At 45.3% G+C, this 25,581-nt stretch overlaps 2 pseudogenes; both read right to left on the bottom strand.

Annotated features, from left to right (window-relative positions):
• Positions 1-12,695, bottom strand: part of LOC137336013 (zinc finger protein 208-like) — a 64,894-nt pseudogene extending 52,199 nt beyond the window's left edge.
• Positions 12,696-17,580: 4,885 nt separating this feature from the next.
• LOC137335676 (zinc finger protein 271-like) lies at positions 17,581-24,728 on the bottom strand (annotated as a pseudogene).
• Positions 24,729-25,581: the final 853 nt, after the last annotated feature.

Genomic DNA, 25,581 nt, shown 5'->3' with positions numbered 1-25,581 from the left:
TTCAGTTCTACAGTCACTGGTTCCCGTAACTCTCTCTCCTTCCCTGAAGGTGCTGACTCTGGCTGGTTTCAGTTCTACACTCACTGGTTCCCCGCCCTCTCCCTCCTAATAGGAACATAAGAACATAAGAAATAGGAGCAGGAGTAGGCCAATCGGCCCCTCGAGCCTGCTCCGACATTCAATAAGATCATGGCTGATCTGATCCTAACCTCAAATCTAAATTCATGTCCAATTTCCTGCCCGCTCCCCGTAACCCCTAATTCCCTTTACTTCTTGGAAACTGTCTATTTCTGTTTTAAATTTATTTAATGATGTAGCTTCCACAGCTTCCTGGGGCAGCAAATTCCACAGACCCACCACCCTCTGAGTGAAGAAGTTTCTCCTCATCTCAGTTTTGAAAGAGCAGCCCCTTATTCTAAGATTATGCTCCCTAGTTCTAGTTTCACCCATCCTTGGGAACATCCTTACCGCATCCACCCGATCAAGCCCCTTCAGAATCTTATATGTTTCAATAAGATCGCCTCTCATTCTTCTGAACTCCAATGAGTGGAGTCCCAATCTACTCAACCTCTCCTCATATGTCCGCCCCCTCATCCCCGGGATTAACCGAGTGAACCTTCTTTGTGCTGCCTCGACAGCAAGTATGTCTTTTCTTAAGTATAGAGACCAAAACTGCATGCAGTATTCCAGGTGCGGTCTCACCAATACCTTATTTAACTGCAGCAATACCTCCCTGTTTTTATATTCTATCCCCCCAGCAATAAAAGCCAACATTCCGTTGGCCTTCTTGATCACCTGCTGCACCTGCAAACTAACTTTTTGATTTTCTTGCACTTGGACCCCCAGATCCCTTTGTACTGCAGTACTTTCCAGTTTCTCGCCATTAAGATAATAACTTGCTCTCTGATTTTTCCTGCCAAAGTGCATAAACTCACATTTTCCAATATTGTATTGCATCTGCCAAATCTCCGCCCACTTACCCAGCCTGTCTATATCCCCTTGTAGGTTTTTTATGTCCTCCTCACTCTCTACTTTCCCTCCCATCTTTGCATCATCTGCAAACTTTGATATGTTACACTCGGTCCCCTCCTCCAAATAGTTAATATAGATTGTAAAGAGTTGGGGACCCAGCACCGACCCCTGCGGAACACAACTGGCTACTGGTTGCCAGTCCTAGAATGAACCATTTATCCCAACTCTCTGCTTCCTGTTAGATAACCAATCCTCCACCCATGCCAGAATATTACCCCCAATCCGGTGCTTCTTTATCTTGAGCAATAATCTTTTATGTGGCACCTTGTCGAATGCCTTCTGGAAATCTAAATACACTACGTCCACTGGTTCCCCTTTATCCACCCTGTACGTTATATCCTCAAAGAACTCAAGCAAATTTGTCAGACATGACTTCCCCTTCGTAAAGCCATGCTGACTTTGTCCTATTAAATTATGTTTATCCAAATGTTCCGCTACTGTCTCCTTAATAATAGACTCCAAAATTTTACCCACCACAGATGTTAGGCTAACTGGTCTATAATTTCCATCTGTTTTTATATTTTTTGCTAATTTATTTTCATAATCTATCTTCCCTTTCTTAATCAATCCTTTTGTTACTTTTTGCTGTCTTTTGAAGACTTCCCTATCTTCTATCCTCCCACTAAGTTTGGCTACATTATATGTCCTTGTTTTTAGTCGGATACTATCCTTAATTTATTTACTTAGCCACGGATGGCTGTCATTTCTTTTACACCCTTTTTTCCTCAGGAGAATATATTTATTTTGAAAGTTGTAAAATAACTCCTTAAATGAACACCACTGCTCATGTCTTACCCTTTCCTATATTTTCCCAGTCCACTTTAATCAATTCCGCTCTCATACCATCATAGTCTCCATTATTCAAGCTCAGTACGCTTGTTTGAGAACCAACCTTCTCACCCTCTAATTGGATATGGAATGTAACCATGTTATGGTCACTCATTCCAAGGGGATCCTTAACTAGGACATTATTAATTAATCCTGGCTCATTACACAGGACCAGGTCCAAGGTTGCTTGCCCCTTTGTAGGATCAGTTACATACTGCTCAAGAAATCCATCCCTAATACACTCAATAAACTCTTCCTCAAAGCTGCCCTGCCCAATTTGATTTGTCCAGTTAATATGATAGTTAAAGTCCCCCATAATTATAGCTGTTCCCTTATTACATGCCCCGACTATTTCCTGATTAATACTTCTTCCAGCAGAGTTGCAACTATTAGGAGGCATATATACTACGCCCACGAGTGTTTTTTTCCCATTATTATTTCTTATCTCTACCCAAGCTGTTTCATTATCCTGATCCTTTGTCCCAATATCATTTCTCTGTATTACAGTGATTCCTTCCTTTATTAACATAGCCACCCCACCTCCCCTTCCTTCCTGCCTGTCCTTCCTGATTGTTAAATACCCTGGCATATTTAATTCCCAGTCGTTGTCACCCTGCAGCCATGTTTCTGTAATGGCCACAAGATCATACCCATACGTAGTTATTTGTGCCGTTAACTCGTCCATTTTGTTACGAATGCTATGTGCATTCAGATAAAGAACTTTCAAATATGTTTTGTGACACTTAGTTCCTGCTTTTTCCTTTTTTAACCCTTTACCTTTTACTCCATACCTTCTGTCCCTTCCTGACACGCTTTCCTCTGTCTCCCTGCTCAGGTTCCCAACCCCCTGCCACAGCTTTGATGCTGGGTTAATCGCCTTACGCCTTCTAGTTTTTATTTTTTCTGTCGTGCCTAAAGTACACTTTCTTTCCGCTGCTCTACGCTTTTCCCTTTCACTTGTTCTTGAACAACTGTTTGTACTATCTGTATTGTAGATTTCCCCTGGGTCTTCCCCTCTCTTGCTGCTCTCAATTTTATTCCCTTCTGACTCCCCGCTCAGGTTCCCATCCCCCTGCCACTCTAGTTTAAACCTTCCCCAACAGCACTAGCAAACACCCCCGCGAGGACATTGGTCCCGGTCCTGCTCGGGTGTAACCCGTCACGCTTGTACAGGTCCCACCTTCCCCAGAACCGGTCCCAATGACCCAGGAATCTAAATCCCTCCCTCCTACACCATCCCTGCAGCCACGCATTCATCCTGTCTATTCTCCTGTTCCTATACTCACTAGCACATGACACCGGTAGTAATCCTGAGATCACTACCTTTGAAGTCCTGCTTTTTAATTTATCTTCTAACTCCTTAAATTCACCTTGCAGGACCCCATCCCTTTTTTCACCTATGTCGTTGGTACCGATATGGACCACGACTACTGGCTGTTCACCCTCCCCCTCCAGAATGCCCTCCGTGACATCCTTGACCCTAGCACCAGGGAGGCAACATACCATCCTGGAGTCACGTTTGCGGCCGCAGAAACACCTATCTGTTCCCCTTACAATTGAATCCCCTATCACTATAGCCCTGCCACTCTTCTTCCTCCCCTCCTGTGCAGCAGAGCCACCTGTGATGCCCCGAACCTGGCTCTTGCTGCTTCCCCCTGATAAGCCATCTCCCCCAACAGTATCTAAAGCAGAATATCTGTTTGAGAGGGAGATGGCCCCAGGGGACTCCTGCTCTACCTGCCTAGTCCTTTTACTCTGCCTGGTGATCACCCATTTCCTTTCTGCCTGCGTAATCTTTACCTGCAGTGTGACCACCTCACTGAACGTGCTATCCATGATAGTCTCAGCATCGCGGATGCTCCACAGTGAATCCACCCGCAGCTCCAGCTCCAAAAAACGGTTAGCCAGTAGCTGCAGCTCGACACACTTCCTGCACACATGGTCGCCAGGGACACCGGTAGTGTCCATGATTTCCCACATAGTGCAGGAGGAGCATATCACGGGTGCGAGCTGAGCTGCCATGACTTGCCTTAGACTCTGACTCTCCTCCCGCTCTAGGTCTCTCCTTTTATACTGTGCTCACCTCTCGGACTCTCCTGCCTCACCTGTGACGTCGCACAGTAGTTGTCTCTTTTTGCAGGTCTGCTGCTGCTTTTATTCCCCAATCTCAGTCTTCTACTCTTAGGTCCACTGCCGCTCTGGGGAAAAAGTTAGGAAAAGCAAGGCAAAGCAGCACCTCCTTCCCCCACTTCACCGAACTCCCACATGTACCAAACTCTCCGTTCACACTGTGTTGTCCGCACACCATAGGTTGTACTCTGGCTGGTTTCAGTTCTACAGTCACTGCTTCACCCTTCCTCTCCCTCTTCCCCTGAAGGTGCTGACTCTGACTGGTTTCAGTTCTACACTCACTGGTCCCCCTCCCTCTCCCTCCTCCCCTGAAGGTGCTGACTCTGACTGGTTTCAGTTCTACACTCACTGGTCCCCCTCCCTCTCCCTCCTCCCCTGAAGGTGCTGACTCTGACTGGTTTCAGTTCTACACTCACTGGTCCCCCTCCCTCTCCCTCCTCCCCTGAAGGTGCTGACTCTGACTGGTTTCAGTTCTACACTCACTGGTTCCCCTCCCTCTCCCTCCTCCCCTGAAGGTGCTGACTCTGACTGGTTTCAGTTCTACACTCACTGGTCCCCCTCCCTCTCCCTCCTCCCCTGAAGGTGCTGACTCTGACTGGTTTCAGTTCTACACTCACTGGTCCCCCTCCCTCTCCCTCCTCCCCTGAAGGTGCTGACTCTGACTGGGTTCAGTTCTACACTCACTGGTCCCCCTCCCTCTCCCTCCTCCCCTGAAGGTGCTGACTCTGACTGGTTTCAGTTCTACACTCACTGGTTCCCCTCCCTCTCCCTCCTCCCCTGTAGGTGCTGACTCTGGCTGATTTCAGTTCTACAATCATTGGTTTCTTTCCAAGAGATGAGGTCAGTGACGGTCTGAGAATTGATGGCGTGGTGTCCAATAGTGAGGCCATGTTCCAGGGGGAGTTAGGTGGAGTTGTCTCTCTTTAAGATTTCATAGAATCATAGAAAGAGTACAGCACGGAAGGAGGACATTTGGCCCATCGAGTCCACTCCGGCTCTATGCGCGAGCAAACCAGCTAGTCCAACTCCCCCGCCCTATCCCCGTAGCCCTTTTTTTTCGTATCAAGTACTTATCTAGTTCTCTTTTGAAGGCCATGATTGAATCTGCCTCCACCATTCCCTCGGGCAGTGCATTCCTGATCCTAAACACTTGCTGCGTAAAAAGGTTTTTCCTCATGTCACCTTTGGTTCTTTTGCCAGTCTTCTTAAATCTATGCCCTCTCGTTCTTGGCACGTCCGCCAATGGGAACGGTTTCCCTCTATCTACTCTGTCTAGACCCTTCATGATTTTGAACACCTCTATCAAATCTCCTCTCAACTTTCTCTGTTCCAAGGAGAACAATCCCAGCTTCTCCGGTCTATCCACGTAATTTAAGCCCCTCATCCCTGGAATCATTCTAGTAAATCTCCTCTGCACCCTCTCAAGGCCTTCACATCCTTGCTAAAGTGTAGCGCCCAGAACTGGACACAATACTCCAGTTGTGGTCGATCCAGTGTTTTATAAAGGTTCATCATAACTTCCTTGCGTTTGTACTCAATGCCTCTATTTATAAAGCCCAGGACCCCGTATGCTATTTTAACCTCTTTCTCATCCTGCCCTGCCACCTTCAACGATTTGTGCACATGTACCTCCAGATCCCTCTGTTCCTGTACCCCTTTTAGAATTGTGCCCTCTAGTTTATATTGCCTCTCCTCAATTTTCGTACCGAAATGCATCAACTCACATTTTTCTGCGTTAAACTTCATCTGCCACATGTCCGCCCATGCCACCAGAGTGTCTATATCCTCTTGAAGTCTATCATGATCCTCCTCACTGTTCACTACCCTTCCAAGTTTTGTGCCAGGACAGGGTTAATCAGACTCCCAATATAGTTTTGCAAACTGACGTGAAGTGATCTGATGAAGGGTGCTGTATAATAAAGCAAATGATTTGAATTAATATTGATGTACGTTTATCATTTAGCCTTTGTTTGTTGAACAGGGAAGACTGATTCTCAAATTGTAATACAACAACTTGCATTTACATAGCGCCTTTAATGTAGTAAAACATCCCAAGGTGCTTCACAGGAGCGATTATCAAACAAAATTTCACACCGAGGTACATAAGGAGATATTAGGATAGGTGAAGAGGTATGTTTTAAATAGCGTCTTAAAGGAGGAGAGGTAAAGAGGGTTTGTGAGGGAATTCCAGAGCTTAGGGCCGAGACAGCTGAAGGCACAGCCGCCAAAGGAAAGGCGAAGGAAATCAGGAATAAACAAGAGGCCAGAAATGAGGAGTGCAGAGAATTCGGAGAGTTGTAGGTCTGGAGGAGGTTACAGAGATAGGGAGGAGCGAGGCTTTGGAGGGATTTGAACACAAGGATGAGAATTTCAACCTTGAGGCGTTGCTGAACTAGGAATCGATGCAAGTCAGTGAGCACAGGGGTGATGGGTGTACGGAACTTGGTGCGAGTCAGGATATGGGCAGCAGAGCTTTGGATAATCTGAAGTTTATGAAGGGTGCAAGGTGGCATGCCAGCCAGGAAAGCATTGGAATTGTCGAGTCTGGAGGTAGAAAAGCATGGTTGAGGGTTTCAGCAGCACATTTTTTGTCACGATTAATTGCCCATCTCTAATTGCCCTTCAGAGGGTGGTGGTGAGCCGCCTTCTTGAACCGTTGCAGTCCATGTGGTGAAGGTTCTCCCAGAGTTAGTTAGGGAGTTCCAGGACTTTGACCCAGCAATTTTGAAGGAAAGGAGATATATTTCCAAGTCGAGTTCGTGTGCACTTGGAGGGGAACGTGCAGGTGGTGGTGTTCCCATGCATCTGCTGCCCTTGTCTTTCAAGGTGGTAGAGGTCGGTGGTTTGGGTGGGCAATAATACTGGCCTTGCCAGCGACGCCCACATCTCCTGAATGAATTTTTTAAAAACTACACCTTGTGCTTGCACGTTCCACGTTCTTCCCAATCCTTGGGTAAACAAGTTTCTCCTGAATTCCCTATTGGATTTATTAGCCACTGTTTTATATTTATGACCTCGTTTTGGACTCCCCCACAAGTGGAAACATTTTCTCCGCGTCTACCCTATCAAACCCTCTCATTATTCTAAAGACCACTATCAGGTCACCCCTCAGCCTTCTCTTTTCTGGAGAAACGAACCCCAGCCTGTTCAGCTTTTCCTGATAACTGTATCCTCTCAGTTCTGGTATCATCCTTGTGAATCTTTTTCGTACACTTTCCAATGCATCTGTATCCTTTTTATAATATGCAGATCAGAACTGTGCACAGTACTCCAAGCAGGCTCTATGTAAGTTTAACATAACGTCTCTGCTTTTCAACTGTATCCCTCTAGAAATAAACTCCGGTGCTTAATTTGCCTTTTTACTGCCTTATTAACCTGAATCACTGCTTTTAGTGATTTGTGTATCTGTACCCTGAGATCCCTTTGCTCCTCTATCCCATTTGGACTCAGCAGTATGTGGCCTCTTTATTCTTCCTATAAAATGCACCACCTCACACTTGCCTATATTTAAATTCCTTTGCCAATTACAAGCCTGTTCTGCTAGTTTATTAACGTCCTCTTGCCTTTTGACATATTTTCCTTTGAATTAACTACACACTCCAATTTGTCATCCACAAATTTTGAAATTGTACTTCCAATTCCCAAATCGTTGATATAAATTGTGAACAACAATGTTCCCAGCACTGATCCCTGTGGAACACCACTTCCCACCTTTTGCCAGTTTGAGTAACTACCTTTAACCCCTACGCTCTGTTTTCTGTTTTGTAGCCAGTTTGCTATCCATTCTGCTGCTTGTCCCCTGACTCCACACACTCTGACCTTAATCACGAGCCTACAATGTGGTACCTAATCGAAGGCCTTTTGAAAATCCAAATATATTGTGTCTACTACATTACCTTGTCGATTTTTTCTGTTACTTCTTCGAAGAATTCCAGAAGATTGGTCAAGCATGACTTTCCGTTCTGAAATCCGTGCTGACTATTCTTCATTACATTTTCCTTCTCAAGATGTTTCTCCATTACATCTTTGAGTAAAGTTTCCAGTATGTTTGCTACCACCGTCGTTAAGCTAACTGGTCCATAGTTCCCTGGACTTGTTCCATCTCCCTTTTTAAATATAGCTACAACGTTAGCTGTTCCCCAGTCTTCTGGCAACATTAACTTTTCTAATGAATTTATATATATTTATGTAAGAATGCCTCTGCTATCTCTACCCTCATTTCTTTTAATATTCACTGATGCAATCCATCTGTTCTCCTTGACAAAACGCTTGGATGCAATCCAGGGGTTTTATCCTCCCTAAGTTTGATTAGTTTATCAATTATCTCCCTACCCCCCACTCTCTATCTTAAATGTCTTTTTATCTTGTTGGATCTCTTCCTCTAATGTCATGCCCACCATGTTAGTCTCCCTGTTAAATATTGAGGCAAAGAAATTCATTAATATTTCTGCAATTTCGCAGTCATTACCTGTGAGTTTATTGTGTGCATCCCTTAGTGGTCCTATCCCTATCCTGATTTTTCTTTTGTTATTTATAAGTCTGTAGAATACTTTACAATTTCTTTTATATTAGTTGATAATTTAATTTTGTAGTTCCTATTTGTTTTCCTAATTGTTTTTTGACTTCTTTCCGAACCTCTTTGTATTCCCTTTTGTCATCCTCTCCTTTATTGTGTGTGTACTTAGAGTGTGCCTTTTTACTTTACTTTCAATTTTACCGGATCTCTTTATTCATCCATGGTGTTTCATTATTGGCTAGTTTGTTCCTTCTCTTTAGAGGAATATATTTCTCCTGAACACTAATTTTCACCATTTTAAATATTTCCCACTGCTGTTTTATCTCTTTGTCAATTGTTCCCCAGTTCACCTTCCCTAGTTCTATTCTCATCCCCTCAAAATTCGCTTTTTTTTCTCCAATCTATTACTTTGGTCTTTGTCTTACATATGTCTTTCTAAATGATTATTTTAAACGTTATTATGTTATGATCGCTATTGCCGAGATGTTCTCCTACACTTACTTCTCTTATCTGCTCTGGTTCATTTCCCATTACTAGATCCAGCAGTGATTCCTCTCTTGTTGGGCTTCTCACATACTGGGTAAGAAAGGAGTCCTGTACACACTGTTAATACTCTATTCTCCTTTCACCTTTCCCTACCTTTTCTTGCCAGTTTATTTGGGGGTAGTTGAAATCTGCCATGATTATTATTCGATGTTATTTAATCATTTTATAGATTTCTCTACATATTTCATCCTCCACTTCCCTTCCACTATTTGGTGCCCTGTAGATTATATCTATTAACGTGATCGATCTCTTCTTATTCTTTGTCTCAATCCATGTGGATTCTGTTTCTTTTTTAATGTTACCTATATGCCTTTTTTCTATTGCCATTATGTTGTCTCTAATTAGTACAGCTACCCCACTCCCTCACTCCCACTTCTTCCTTCATGATCCTTTCCCAATACTTTATATCCTGCAATATTTAACAGCCAGTCCTGTTCCTCATGTAGCCATCTTTCAGTTATCCCCACCACATCTGGCTCCTCCCTTTGAATTATTACCTCCAGTTCCCCCATTTTGTTTCAGATGCTGTGCACATTGCTGTACAGGTATTTTAATTTGTTTTTAGTCATTGTTCCCCTCACTTTACTTTTAACAGTCATTTTGTGCTGATGTTCTATAACTGTATTTGTTCCCTGATCACTCACGTTGTCCTGTTTTTAATTCAGTTCCGAACTTCCGTTCCTCCCTTTTCTTCCCTTTGTCATTGGTCCTATCATGGACCACGACAACTGGATCTTCCCAATCACTTTCCATGTTCCTCTCCAGTTGCTCCGAGATATCCTTTACCCTTACACCAGGTGGTCAACACACCCTCCTGGACTCTCGGTCACAACTGCAGAGGACGCTATCTGTTTCCCTAATTATTGAATCCTCTATGATTACAACCTTTATATTCTGCTCCTCACGCACACCCCCACTTGGACGGCCTCCTGCTCCACCATGCTATGGTTAGCATTCTGACTGTCCACCTCACAGCCTGCATCCTTATCCTCACAGGTAGCAAGTACATTGTACCTGTTGGACAGGACCAGGGTCTGCAGGACCTCCTTCTCTACCTCTCCTTGGTTACCCTTACCCTGTTCACTTATGTGTCGGAGTGTCTCTAACTCGTATTCAAGCTCAAAGGCTCTGAGCCGCAGTGTCTCAAGTGCTTTGATCGACCTAAATCCTGAGCTGAGAACTGTATTGTATTAAAGTCCGCAGTCACCATGACCAGTGTGTGGTTTTAAATATTAAAAACACTTAATATATCTGTGAAACTTGACTTTAACGTTCCAAAACCTTACTGATTTTCAGGAACAAATTAAACTTCTAATATAAATAAATGCATTCTCTAACGTCCCCAACTTAGCGAACCTGTTTTAACTATTCTCATATCCTCTGGATCTTGTATATGTCTTTTATTTATCTACTTTCTCGCATTGTGCCACTTTTACTCTTTTGTTATTATCAATTCTGTCAATTCTCCACCACCTGTTCTCCACCCAACTTTACAGCTCAGTCGTTTACTTTCCTTCTGTATGTTCTCTCTCTCTCTCTCTCTCCATGTCCAATCACTCTGTCCCACCTTCTAAGCTATCCATCTGCAATATCTCCCAGCTCTGCTGAGGAGCTGTCCCTGACCAGTCACCATTTCTCCTTCATTTAAAGATGCTCCCTGACCGTGAATCATTTCTCCTTCCTTTACAGATGCTCCCTGACTGGACCCTATTTTACCTTCACTGAGAGATGTTTCCTGAGTCAACACCATCTCACCTTCATTGAAAGACCCTCCCTGAGCCAGCACCATTTCGCCTTAATTTACAGATGCTCCCTGATGCAACATTTTTCCTTCATTTACAGACGCTCCCTGACCCAACATCTTTCCCTGATTTATCGACGATCCCTGATCGGTATTTATTCCTCCTTCATGTACAGTCGTTCCCTGACCTGTCACCATTTCCCCTTCATTTACACACGCTCACTCACTGGTCATTATTTCTCCTTCATTTACAGAAGCTCCCTGACCTGTCACCGTTTCTCCATTATTTACACACGCTGCCTTATAGGTCATAATTTTTCTTTCATTTACAGACGCTCCGTGAACAGTTTTATTTTCTCCTTCATTTACACATGCTCCCTGTTCAGTCACCATTTCTCCTTCATTTACAGACGCTCCCTGACCAGTCACCATTTCTGCTTCATTTACAGACACTGCCTGACCAGTCACCATATCACGTTCATTTACAGATGCTCCCTGACCAATCACCATTTCTCCTACATTTACAGACGTTCCCTTACCTATGACCATTTCTCCTTCATTTACAGACGCTCCCTTACCTATCAGCATTTCTCCTTCATTTACAGACGCTCCCCAACCAGTCAACATTTCTCCTTCATTTACAGACGCTGCCTGACCAGTCACCATTTCTCCTTCATTTACAGACGCTGCCTGACCAGTCACCATTTCTCCTTCATTTACAGACGCTGCCTGACCAGTCACCATTTCTCCTTCATTTACAGACGCTGCCTGACCAGTCACCATTTCTCCTTCATTTACAGACGCTGCCTGACCAGTCACCATTTCTCCTTCATTTACAGACGCTGCCTGACCAGTCACCATTTCTCCTTCATTTACAGATGCTGCCTGACCAGTCACCATTTCTCCTTCATTTACAGACACTCCCCGTCCGATCACCATATCACGTTCATTTACAGATGCTCCCTGACAAATCTCCATTTCTCCTACATTTACAGACACTCCCTTACCTATGACCATTTCTCCTTCATTTACAGACGCTCCCTTACCTATCAGCATTTCTCCTTCATTTACAGACGCTCCCCAACCAGTCAACATTTCTCCTTCATTTACAGACGCTGCCTGACCCATCACCATTTCTCCTTCATTTACAGACGCTCCCTGACCGATCACCATTTCTCCTTCATTTACGATGTGGAGATGCCGGTGATGGACTGGGGTTGACAATTGTAAACAATTTTACAACACCAAGTTATAGTCCAGCAATTTTATTTTAAATTCACAAGCTTTCGGAGACTTCCTCCTTCCTCAGGTAAATATAAATGCGTAGGCTTCGAGGAGCTCCTGAACATTTACCTGAGGAAGGAGGAAGCCTCCGAAAGCTTGTGAATTTAAAATAAAATTGCTGGACTATAACTTGGTGTTGTGAAATTGTTTACAATCCTTCATTTACAGACGCTCCCTGACCGATCACCATTTCTCCTTCATTTACAGACGCTCCCTGACCGATCACCATTTCTCCTTCATTTACAGACGCTCCCTGACCGATCACCATTTCTCCCTCATTTACAGACGCTCCCTGACCCATCTCCATTTCTCCTTCATTTACAGACGCTCCCTGATTCAATGAGTCACGAGGTTTGACGCTGACTCTGCGCATGCTCGGAGGCCGCGGGCCGTGTGTTGAGTTTCGGGTCTGATCTAAACCGGAGCCCCCGGAGTGTAGAGAGAGAGAGGAGAATGTTCACTGTTTGATATTCGGGCCCGGGGCCGCACTCGGGGTTTGTGAAGCCCCCGCCCCCTCCCCCGGGGTTTATTAACCCGCTCCCCCCGCCCATCTCTTACCTGTTGCGGACACGATCTCGGCCTCACTCCCCGCCCGCCGCGCATGCTCAGCTCACACTGCCCGGGTGATTGACGGGAGCTCCGGACCAATAGGAAGAGCGGAGAGGGACTGGAGGACCGAGCGGGCGGTTGGTCCTCCAACCAATGGGAGTGTGTGAGGGGCGGGACTTGCGGCACCGAGTGGGCGGGGCTGAGCCCGGATCTCCCTCATTGGCTGAAACTCTGCCTCATTTTGAAAGCTGATTGGTGTGAAACTCTTGGGGAAAACTGGCCCTTTGTGTTGTGGAGAAAAACCGATGGAACCGAGTGGGTGGAGCAAAGATTTCAACATTGGGAATGAAATGGATTAATTCAGGACAGACAGCAGGGATTATTGGAGGGAATAACACAGTGTGGGGATAAAATGCAATGGAGGTTGTGAAGATGGATTGTTAAAAAGTGTTTGAGAAGATGCCGGACAGGAGGCTTGTTGATCAGATTCAAGCTCACGGTATTAAAGGGAGTGGGTCAGTGTGGATGGGAAGTTGGAGAAAGGGCAGAGTGGTGGTTAATGGATGTTTTTCAGACTGTGGGGATGTAAACAGTGGTGTCCCCCAGGGGCAGTTACAGCGGTTATTAACATCATCAGAAACAAATCCCAACTGCCAGAATGAAGTTCTGCTGCTGAAACCCTCATTCCAGCTTTTGTTTACCTCGAGACTCGACTATTCCAATGCTCTCCAGGCCCGGCCTTCCACTTTACACCCTCCGTAAACTTGAACCCACAATCTCCATATCAATAATCAGTCGCATTATTCATTGCGTCACTGGCCCAGGCCGTGAAGAACAAGGAACAGCTCACACTCCCACAGCGCTGCGGTACGAGCAGGTACCGAGTCAGCCTCAGTCATGAGCACTGGAATCCATTTTTGCCTCTTTCCTTCGATAACTCAGCTGGTCGAGCGACAAGACTGTTGTGGAAAATAAGACAAAGTCATCCTTGCATCATTTGTTCAATTCCGGCTCAAAAGAGTACGCGTACTTTTGCAATAAGCAGCAATTAGTTCAAGGTCGCTCTCTTAACTTTACAGGCAACTTACAGATTAACATGTTGCCATGAACGCACAGGACGCCTCTTTTGCTTTCTCAAACCTTGAAGCTTTCTGTGTCTGCCCGAGCATCGCTGTTTCACTTGAGCATTTCCCTCTGCTCACCAGCAGGGAGTGCCTTTGAGCAGCAACATTTCAAATCGCCCTCAATTTCATGTAAAAAGATCTTCGATCAGTCAGTCAGTCAGGGCTCACGCTGCTCCCTCAAGCTCGGGCAGCTGTTGCTTTCCGGTGACCTCGTCTTCCTTCCACAGGCTCGGACTCTTCTCAGCATCATTCATGATTACTGTGGCTTCCCGTTCTGCTGTTCCTCACTTGCTGATGCTCGATAACACCGATTTTAGCAAATTTTTAATATATTCAAGGAGCGGCAACCCAAGGCAAGATTTCTCTGCTGGTCGTGGAGCAGCTTGGAGGCGAGTGTGAGGCGGGAACTGTGAAGGGCGATTTACAAACAGCAAACGAGGAATTAGCTCAACTGGTCGAGCGCTCACTTAGCATGTGAGAAGTAGTGGGATCGTTGATTATATTCTCCACTCACCGATTGTCTTGCTGCAATTATACAGAAACAAGAGCGTTGTCAGCGAGTCCATAGCCCATGAACTTCCTAAACTTCACTGTGTGTTTGGGTACAGAGAGGTCAAGGGGCAGCACATCTTTTGATGTGCTGCAGTCAGCAAAAGTTCTTGATTTTGCTCTGCAGCAAAGATGGAAAGATGAGGTGAGAGATGGAAAAAAAGCTTCGTAATCCCTGATGCCTTCTCTGAAGATTGAATTCAGGCAGCACCACCAAGTAGGACAGCTTGCAAGGTATTGAAGGCCATAAAATAATGCACAAGTTAAAAAAAATTCAGAGCCAGGTAGGAGTCAAACCTACAGTCTTCTAATCCGTAGTCAGATGTGTTATCCATTGCGTCACTGGCCCGTGTTATACTGAGGAAACAGCAGCAGGAGGCAGTGGGCATGGCGGAGGTACTAAATAAATACTTTGCATCTGTCTTTACCAAGAAGATGCTGCCAGAGTGTCAGTAAAGGAAGATGTAGTTGAGATACTGGATTGGCTAAAAATTCATAAAAAGGAGGTACTTGAATGGCTGGCTGTACTTAAAGTAGATACGTAACCTGGTCCGGATGGGATGCATCCTAGGTTTCTGAGGGAAGTAACAGTGGAAATTGCAGAGGTACTGGCCATAATCTTCCAAACATCCTTAGATATGGGGGTGATGCCAGAGGACTGGAGAATTGCAAATGTTACACCCCTGTTCAAGAAAGGGTGAGAGATAAAACCCAGCAGCTACTGACCAGTCAGTTTAACCTCGGTAGTGGGGAAAGTTCCAGCAACGATAATCCGGGATAGAATTAGCAGCCACTTGGACAAGGATTAGGGAAAGCCAGCACGGATTTGTTAAAGGCAAATTGTGTTTAACTAACTTGATACAGTTTTTTGATAAGGTAACAGAGAGGGTCGATGAGGGAAATGCAGTTGATGTGGTGTATATGGACTTCCAAAAGGCGTTAGATAAAGTGCCACGTAATGGGCTTGTCATTAAGATTGAAGCCCATGGAATAAAGGGGGCAGTAGCAGCATTGCAACAGAATTGGCTAAATAACAGCAGAGTGTAGTGATGAATGGTTGTTTTTCAGAAAGGAGGGAGGTATACTGTGGTGTTCCCCAGGGGTCGGTGCTGGGACCACTGCTTTTCTTGATATACATTAATGACTTGGACTTGGATATACAGGGCACAATTTCCAAATTCTTGCGACCAAAATGCTCCATTTCACTGTCATCTGCATTAAAATTCATTAGCCAATTATACACCCATTTTGCAAGTTTATTAATGTATTTTGTATTTGGTCGCAAACTTCATTAATATTATGTAAACTCCACCCCACCCCGCCAATCTGGTGTGATCTGTTAATTTTGAAGTTGTACTTCCGATTCCCGAGTCCAAATCATTTATGTGAATTGTGAACAGTGGTCCCAGAACCAATCCTTGTGGAACATCACTTTCCACCTTATACAGTGTGAGTCGCTACAATTAACCCCTGCTATCTGTTTTAGAGCAGTCGTCAAGAGAAACTTCTTTACATAGGGAGTAGGCAGTCTGTGGAATTCACTTCCACGGTTCGTGTTTGGGGCACACAGTTCTGTAATGACAAGTGGTCCTCATGTTTTTATCCAAGACAGGCCTCAGCCCAGTCATTTACTCCAAATGTTGGTGCAATAGTTCAAGATAAGAGGCTTGAAGGGATCCTAAGAGATTCTGTTTATGATCACGAGGAAACAGAAGGGACCATTAGAGATACTCAACACGGCTTCCGGGAAAAAAGATCAGCTATCAGGAGCAGCAGGAGCAGTAAACAACATCGAAATGTACGTAAGTAACAATATAGTTTATCTTCATCTATTTCTAGTTTAATAACTTTTGCTGAATGTGGCCCAGGCCAAGTGTCATGATATCGGGTCAGGTTCACCATAGGAAATTAGTTTGACACCCCTGAGATAGACAATGTGAACCGGATTACCCTCATCCACTGACCCAGCAACTTCTTCAAAAAACTCAAGCAAGTTTGTAAGACAGCATTTTCTTTCCCAGAAGCCGTGTTGAGTATCTCTAATGGCTCCTTCTCTTTCCCCGTGATCATAAACAGCATCTCTTAGGATCCCTTCAAGCATCTTCCCTCAGATCGAGGTCACACTGATGGGCCTGTCATACCCCGGCTCTGATTTGTCCCCTTTAATGAAAATGGGAACTACGTGAGCTACCTTCCAATCTCAGGGGACTATCGCTGACTCTATTGAGCTGTTGAAGATACAGGCAAGAGGCTCACAGAGCACCCGTCCCATCTCTTTAAACACCCGTGGGTGAATATCATCTGGACCTGGAGCACAATGCATTTTGAGAGTTCATATTTTATCCAAAGTGACATCCCATTCTATTTTAATATTTATGATGTCATTGTTGACAGCACATCCCACAGCTGGAATCTGAGCATCATCCACAGGAGTGTAGGCTGATGAGAAATAGTCATTTAACAGCTCTGCCATAGCCCGGGAATCTGTCCTGAACTGTCTTTCGGTGGCCCTAAAGCATCTTTAATGGTCTTCTGACTCCTGACGTAGCTGAAAAAACATTTGCTGTTATCCTCAGAATTGTGCACCATTTTCTTTTCCAAAGATCTCTTAGATTCTCTAATGGCTGCTTTTGTCTCCCTCGATTGTGGGTGATATTTGTCCCAATTCTCCGGTAAACTGAATTCATCCTGATCTGATCTGGTTTAAATGTAACATAGTTCGGGGACTCAGGAATCATTCACCGCTAGACCCACACCGACAGGTAAAGCCCCAGACGGTTCCTTAGTAAGGATTCCTCTGGTACCTCAGCATATGTTTGTCAGCTATCTTACAGTCCTCTCCTGGAGGCCCCACTCCCTGAGCCTGCAACGTTCAGCAGGGTCAGTGGTGGAGTTCCGCAGTGGGAGTGATCCCAGAGTAACTGTCGGGATCGGCCCCACCCTGTGGATGGTCCGGGTTGTGTATTTTTAGTGATCCTGGTGTCCAACTCGCACACATCAATAAAACCGTGAATTCTGGAAACACACTGCAGGTCCTTCTTTATCTGGAGATCGAATGACTGTTGTATAATTGTACCAGCAATTAACAGGCTCCTGTGAACTCCTCCCTCTGCTACTTCAATTCAGACTTTAACTCATTTATTTTTAACGGGTTTATTTTAAATGAGTTAACGCTTGCCTTAAATGGTAGACTCAGGACTGTCACTCAAACAGGTGAAATCTTCATAGAATAATTACCACAGTCATTTTCAGACTGGATGTCATACAGTGACTTTGCTGTCAGTGAAGGGAGATGAGAAAGGCCAAAGTGCCGTTTGCCCCTCTCAGTGTGGCCCTGAAGGACTGTGTCCAGGCTGAAGTTCTGTTCCCATCAGATTGTCCTTTCTGAGCTCCAGTCAGGTGATGCTAAACACTCAGGTGGGAAAAATCAAAATCGACAACAAGGTGTTTAAAACAAAGCTAATTTATTTAACAGATATTCTGAATATTAAACTCCAGCCCAGTTATAGGGGTTATTAACATCAGAAGAAACAAACCCTAACTGTCAGAATGAACATGGTTCAGTCCTGGATGGGATTAACAGCAGAATCCAACCCCTGCAGTCATATGTGAACTCGCTGGTGTCTCAGCACGTGTGATGACTGAGTGAATCCCTTCCCACACATGGAACAGGTGAACAGTCTCTCCTCAATGGGCGTGAGTTGATGCGTCAGCAGTTCATTTCTGCTTTTAAAGCTCTTCTTACAGTCACTGAGTTAAAAGGTCACTCAATAGTGTGAACAAGTTGATGTTTCAGAAGGTGGGATGAATTAGTGAATCCCTTCCCACACACAGAGCAGGTGAACAGTCTCTCCCCAGTGTGAGTGCGTCGATGTCTCAGCAGTTCATTTCTGATTTTAAATCTTTTCTCACAGTCAGAACATTTAACGGCCTCTCCCCAGTGTGAACTCGCTGATGTCTCAGCAGGTTGGATGACTGAGTGAATCCCTTCCCACACACGGAGCAGGTGAATGGCCTCTCCCCAGTGTGGGTACGTTGGTGTTTCATCAGATCAATTTTGCTTTTAAACCTCTTCTCACAGTCAGAACATTTAAAAGGTCTCTCATCAGAGTGAACTCGCTGGTGTGACAGAAGGTGGGATGATCGAGTGAATCTCTTCTTACATACTGAGCAGGAGAACGGTCTCTCCCCAGTGTGAACTCGCTGGTGTGACAGAAGGTGTGATGATCGAGTGAATCTCTTCTTACACACTGAGCAGGAGAACGGTCTCTCCCCAGTGTGAACTCGCTGGTGTTTCAGCAGGGTGGATGACTGAGTGAATCCTTTCCCACACACGGAGCAGGTGAACGGCCTCTCCCCAGTGTGGCTATGTTGGTGTCTCATCAGATCAATTTTGCTTTTAAAGCTGTTCTCAAAGTCAGAACATTTAAAAGGTCTCTCATCAGAGTGAACTCGCTGGTGTGTCAGCAGGGTGGATGACTGAGTGAATCTCTTCTCACACACGGTGCAGGTGAACGGCCTCTCCCCAGTGTGAGTGCGTTGGTGTGTCAGCAGAATACTTTTGCTTTTAAAGCTCTTCTCACAGTCAGAACATTTAAAAGGTCTCTCATCAGAGTGAGTTCGCTGGTGTCTCAGCAGGGTGGATGACCGAGTGAATCCCTTCCCACACACGGAGCAGAAGAACGGCCTCTCCCCAGTGTGATTGTGTCCATGCATTTCCAGCAGTGAGGGGTAATTGAATCCCTTCCCACAGTCCCCACATTTCCACGGTTTCTCCGTGGTCCGGGTGACCTTGTGTCTCTCCAGGTTGGACGATCAGTTGAAGCCTCGTCCACACACACAACACGTATACAGTTTCTCCCCGCTGTGAATGGTGTGATGTTTTTTCAGGCTATGTAACTGGTTAAAGCTCTTTCCACAGTCAGTGCACTGTAACACTCTCACTCGGGTGTGTGTGTCTCGGTGATTTTCCACTCACACTGATGTTTGAAATCTTCTCCCACGGATAGAACAGACAAACATTTCTCCTTCCACATTCAAAGGCCGATGATATTCAGGTCCTGATGAATCGAGTGACTCTGTCAGATCTTGACGTGATCTTTGGTGTGAGTTTCCCTCTGCAAATCCTCCCCTGTAAAAGGAGTTTATAAAAGTTATCAATGTAAGTACAGGATAGAAATTCAGATCAGATAACTCTACTTTCTATGGAACATTATTTCCTCTCTCATTCCTCAAAGCTGTAAATCCCTGTCCCACAAACTCTCCCTCCTCCCTGTGCTGAAATCCAAACCCATCGCAGCATCTTTCAGTGGCCCTAAACCATGAGTGAAAGGGTGAGAGAGGAATGTGAGAGTGAATGTGAGAGAGTGAGTGTGAGAGAGTGAATGTGAGAGAGTGAGTGTGAGTACAGCAGTGGGCTCGGTGTGTAGAATGAAGTGGGGCAGGTGGACCATGTTTCAGTGGGGCAGCAGTGATCATAATCTCATTAGGTTTAGAATAGTTATGGAAAAGGACAGGGGACAGTCAAATGTGAAAATACTTAACTGGAGGAGGGCGAATTCCAGTGAGTTAAAAAGGGATCTTGTCCAGGTGGATTGGAATCAAAAATTGGCAACAAAACAGTAATTGAACAATGGGAGGCCTTGAAGGAGGAGTTGGTTCAGGTACAGAGCAGACAGATCCCTACGGGGGAGAAAGGAAGGGCATCCAAAGCTCGAGCTCCCTGGATGACTAAAGAGATAGATAGAGATTAAAATGAAACAGAAAAAGGAGGCTTATGACGAATTTAAGGTTCATAATACAGTCGTGAACCAGGCTGAACAAAGAAAGTACAGAGGAGATCTAAAAAACGGAATAAGAGGTGCAAAGAGAGAGTATGAGAATAGATTGGCGGTTAACATAAAATGGAATCCAAAAGTCTTTTATGAACATACAAAAGGGGAGTCAAAGGAAGGGCGGGGTCGATTAGGGACAAAAAAGGAGATCTTCTTGTGGAGGCAGAGGGCATGGCTGAGGCACTAAATGAATACTTTACATCCGTCTTCACCAGAGAAGAGGATTCTGCCATTGTACAGTAAAGGAGGAGGTATTACTGATATTGAAGACGATCAAAATAGATAAAGAGGTGGTACTTAAAAGACTGGCAGTGCTCAAAGTAAAAAAGATTTTCGGTCCAGATGGGATTCCTCCTAGATTACTGAGGGAAGTAAAGGTGTAGATAGCGGAGGCTCTGACCACAATCTTCCAATCCTCCTTGGATATGGGAGTGGTGTCTGAGGACTGGAGGATTGCAAGTGTTACACCCCTGTTCAAAAATGTGGGAGAGGGATAAACTCGGCAATTACAGGCCAGTCAGCCTAACGTCGGTGGTGGGAAACTTCCAGAGACCAGAATCCGGGACAAAATTAATTCTCACTTGGAAGAACGTGAGTTAATAAATGACAGTCAATATCGATTTGTTAAAAGTAAAATCATGTCTGACTAATTTGATTGAGTTCTTCAATGAAATAACGGAGAGGGTTGATGAGGGTACTGCACTCGATGTTGTGTCCATGGACATTTAAAAGGCGTTCGGTAAAGTGCCACCGAATGGACCTGTTAATAAAATTGAAGCCAATAGCAGCATGGATACAAAATTGGCGGAGAGACAGAATGTGGAGATCAGTGGTGAACCGTTGTTTTACAGACTGGAAGGAAGTATACAGTGGTGTTCCATAGGGGTGGGTATTAGGACCATGAATCTTTTTGATATATTTTCATGGCCTGGACGTGTAACTAGTGGGGTGCCGCAAGGATCAGTGCTTGGGCCTCAGCTATTTACAATATATATCAATGACTTAGCGGATGGGACCGAGTGTAAAGTATCCAAGTTTGCTGATGACATGAAGCGAGGTGGGAAAGTAAGCTGTGAGGAGGACACAAAGAGTCTGCAAAGGGATATAGACAGGTTGAGTGAGTGGCCAAGAAGGTGGCAGATAGAGTATTATTTGGGGAAATGTGAGGTTATTCACTTTGGTAGCAAGACTAGAAAAACAGAATTTTTAAAATGGTGAGAAACTATTAAATGTTGGTGTTCAGAGAGATTTGTATGTCCTCGTACAAGAAACACCGAAAGATAACATGCAGGTACAGCAAGCAATTCGAAGGCAACTGGAATGTTGGAATTTATTGCAAGGGGGTTGGACGAGAAGAATAAGGAAGTCTTGTTGCAATTGTACAGGGCTTTGGTGAGACCACACCTGGAGTACTGTGTACAGTTGTGCTCTCCTTATCTAAGGAAGGGCATATGCAGCGAAGGTTCACTCGATTGATTCCTGGGATGAGACGGTTGTCCTATGAGGAGAGATTGAATAGAATGGGCCTATGCTCTCTGGAGTTTAGAACAATTTTAGATATTTTATCAGTACATTAAGAACAAGAGGATAGCTAAGGAAAAGGTGGGACCTATCAGGGATGATAAGGGTAACTTGTGTGTAGAAGCAGAACATGTGGGTGGGGTTTTAAATGAATATTTTTTCTCCGTATTCACAAAGGAAGGGGATGATCCGGACGTAGTAGTTAAAGAGGACAGTTGTGAAATATTGGATCAGGTAAACATGACGAGAGAGGAAGTACTAGAGGGACTGGAATCCTTGCAAGTCGATAAGTCACCAGGGCCGGATGGATTGTTTCCTGGGCTATTGGAGGAAGCCAGGAAGGAAATAGCGGATGCTCTGAGGATCATTTTCCAATCCTCATTAGATACAGGGGAGGTACCAGAAGACTGCAAACGTAAGACCATTGTTTAAAAAGGGTTCAAGGGAAAGACCGAACAATTATAGGCCGGTCAGTCTTACCTCGGTGGTGGGCAAACTATTAGAATCAATACTGAGAGATAGGATAAACTGTCGCTTGGAAAGGGATAGTTTAATCAGGGATAGTCAGCATGGATTTGTTCAGGGAAGGTCATGCCTTGCAAATCTGATTAAATTATTTGAGGAAGTGACGAGGAGGATTGATGATGGTCGTGCTGTTGGATGTTGTCTACATGGATTGTAGTAAGGCATTTGACAAGGTGCCACATGGCAGACTGGTCAGAAACGTAAAAGCCCATGGGATACAGGGAAATGTGGTGAATTAGATCCAAAATTGGCTCAGTAACAGGAAAGAAAGGGTAAAAGTCGATGGATATCTTTGCGAATGGAAATCTGTTTCCAATGCCGTGCCATCGGGCTCAGTGTTGGGTCCCCGCTGTTTGTGGTATATCTTAATGATTTGGACTTGAATGTCTGGAGCATGATTGGCAAATGTGCAGATGACACAAAAATTGGCTGTGTAATTAATAGTGAAGAGGGTAGCTGTGGACTCCAGGAAGATATCAATGGGTTGGTGGAGTGGGCGGAAAAGTGGCAAATGGAGTTCAACCCGGAGAAGTGTGAGGTAATGCACTTCGGGAGGGCAAACAGTGAAAGGGAATACGCAGTAAACAGGAATATATTGAGAGGGGAGAGGAAGTGAGAGACCATGGAGTGCATGTGCACAGGTCCCTGAAGGTGGCAGTACAGGTAGATAAGGTTGTGAAGAAGGCATACGGAATGCTCTCCGTTATTAGCCGAGGTATAGAATACAAAAGCACGGATGTAATGACTGTATAAACTGTATAAAACGCTGGTAAGGCCACAGCTGGACTATTGTGTGCAGTTCTGGTCACCACATTACAGGAAGGACGTTATTGCTCTGGAGAGAGTGCAGAGAAGATTTACAAGAATGTTGCCAGGGCTTGAAAATTGCAGCTACGAGGAGAGATTGGATAGGTTGGTGTTGTTTTCCTTGGAGCAGAGGAAGCTGAGTGGTGACTTGATTGACGTGTACAAAATGATGAGGGGTCCAGATAGAGTAGACAGGAAGTATCTGTTTCCCCTAGCAGAGAGTTCAAGAACTAGAGGAAATAGATTTAAGCTGATTGGCGGAAGGATTAGAGGGGACACGAGGAAAAATTGTTTTACCCAGAGGGTGGTGGGTGTATGGAATCCGCTGCCGAATTGGTGGTAGAGGCAGGGACCCTCAACTCTTTTTAAAAAGTACCTGGACCTGCATCTAAAGTGCTGTAAGCTGCAGGGCTACGGACCGGGTGCTGGAAGGTGGGATTAGAATGGCCACCTGGTTGTTCTTCGAGCCAGCCTGGACACAATGGGCCGAATGGCCCCCTTCTGTGCTGTATCTTTTCTATGGTTCTAAGAATGAGAGGTGATCTCATTGAAACTTGTAAGATTCTGAGAGGGCTTGAGAGGGTAGATACTGAGAGGATGTTTCCCCTGGCTGGACAGTGTAGAAGTAGGAACATTGTCTCAGGATAAGGGGTCGGCCATTTAAGACTGAGATGAGGAGGAATTTCACCACTGAGAGGGTTGTAAATCTTTGGAATTCTCTACCTCAGAGGGCTGTGGATGCACAGTCGTTGAGTATATGCAAGGCTGAGATTGATAGATTCTTGGACTCTAAGGGAATCAAGCGATATGGGGATTGGGCAGGAAAGTGGAGTTGAGGTCAAAGATCAGCCTTGATCTTATTGAATGGCAGAGCAGGCTCAAGGGGGCATATGGCCTACTCCTGCTCCTATTTCTTATGTTTTTATGAGCCGTCACATTTTCTTCGTCATTGACAGACTTGCCCTGAAATTCACCATTTCTCCTTCATTTACAGATGCTCCCTGACCGATCACCACTTCTCATTCATCGACAGACTCCCCCGACCTTCACCATTTCGCTTTCATTTACAGACGTTCCCTGATCTGTCATCATTTATCATCTATTTGCAGATGCTCCCTGACCGATCACCACTTCTGCTTCATTTGCAGACTCTCCCTGACTGATCACCATTTCGCCTTCATTTATAGACGCTCCCTGACCGATCACCATTTCTCCTTCATTTACAGATGTTCCCTGACCGATCACCATTTCCCGACGCTCCCTGACCGATCACCATTTCGCCTTCATTTACAGACGCTCCCTGACCGATCACCATTTCTCCTTCATTTATAGACGCTCCCCGACCGATCACCATTTCTCCTTCATTTACAGACGCTCCCTGATCGATCTCCATTTCTCCTTCATTTACAGACGCTCCCTGATTCGATGAGTCACGAGGTTTGACGCTGACACTGCGCATGCTCGGAGGCCGCGGGCCGTGTGTTGAGTTTCGGGTCTGATCTAAACCGGAGCCCCCGGAGTGTAGAGAGAGAGAGGAGAATGTTCACTGTTTTATATTGGGGTCTGGGGGAGGGGGTGGGGAGAATGTTCACTGTTTGATATTCGGGCCCGGGGCCGCACTCGGGGTTTGTGAAGCCCCCGCCCCCTCCCCCGGGGTTTATTAACCCGCTCCCCCCGCCCATCTCTCACCTGTTGCGGACACGATCTCGGCCTCACTCCCCGCCCGCCGCGCATGCTCAGCTCACACTGCCCGGGTGATTGACGGGAGCTCCGGACCAATAGGAAGAGCGGAGAGGGACTGGAGGACCGAGCGGGCGGTTGGTCCTCCAACCAATGGGAGTGTGTGAGGGGCGGGACTTGCGGCACCGAGTGGGCGGGGCTGAGCCCGGATCTCCCTCATTGGCTGAAACTCTGCCTCATTTTGAAAGCTGATTGGTGTGAAACTCTTGGGGAAAACTGGCCCTTTGTGTTGTGGAGAAAAACCGATGGAACCGAGTGGGTGGAGCAAAGATTTCAACATTGGGAATGAAATGGATTAATTCAGGACAGACAGCAGGGATTATTGGAGGGAATAACACAGTGTGGGGATAAAATGCAATGGAGGTTGTGAAGATGGATTGTTAAAAAGTGTTTGAGAAGATGCCGGACAGGAGGCTTGTTGATCAGATTAAAGCTCACGGTATTAAAGGGAGTGGGTCAGTGTGGATGGGAAGTTGGAGAAAGGGCAGAGTGGTGGTTAATGGATGTTTTTCAGACTGTGGGGATGTAAACAGTGGTGTCCCCAGGGGCAGTGTTGGGACCATTGCTCTTCTCAATACAGAGAAATGACCTGGGCTTGGGTACAAGGGCAGAAGATCAACATTTCCTGATAACATCAACATAGGGAGCATTAAGAACTGTGAAGAGGAATGTTAGCAACTTCAGTGTGATATCGGAACATTAGGAACAGGAGTAGACCGTTCAGCCCCTCGAGCCTGTTTCACCATTCAGTGAAATTGGTGTCAGTGACTGTGGGGTTGGTTTAAATCAGTTAGGAGGTGATTTGTGTCAGTGCCTGTGGTGTTTTTTTTATCAGAGTGGAGGTGATTGGTGTCA

Source organism: Heptranchias perlo, chromosome 20 (genome assembly GCF_035084215.1).
Source record: "Heptranchias perlo isolate sHepPer1 chromosome 20, sHepPer1.hap1, whole genome shotgun sequence".
Lineage (NCBI taxonomy): Eukaryota > Metazoa > Chordata > Chondrichthyes > Hexanchiformes > Hexanchidae > Heptranchias > Heptranchias perlo.
The sequence above is the reverse complement of the archived record's forward strand: the minus strand, read 5'-3'. Positions and strand labels throughout refer to the sequence as shown.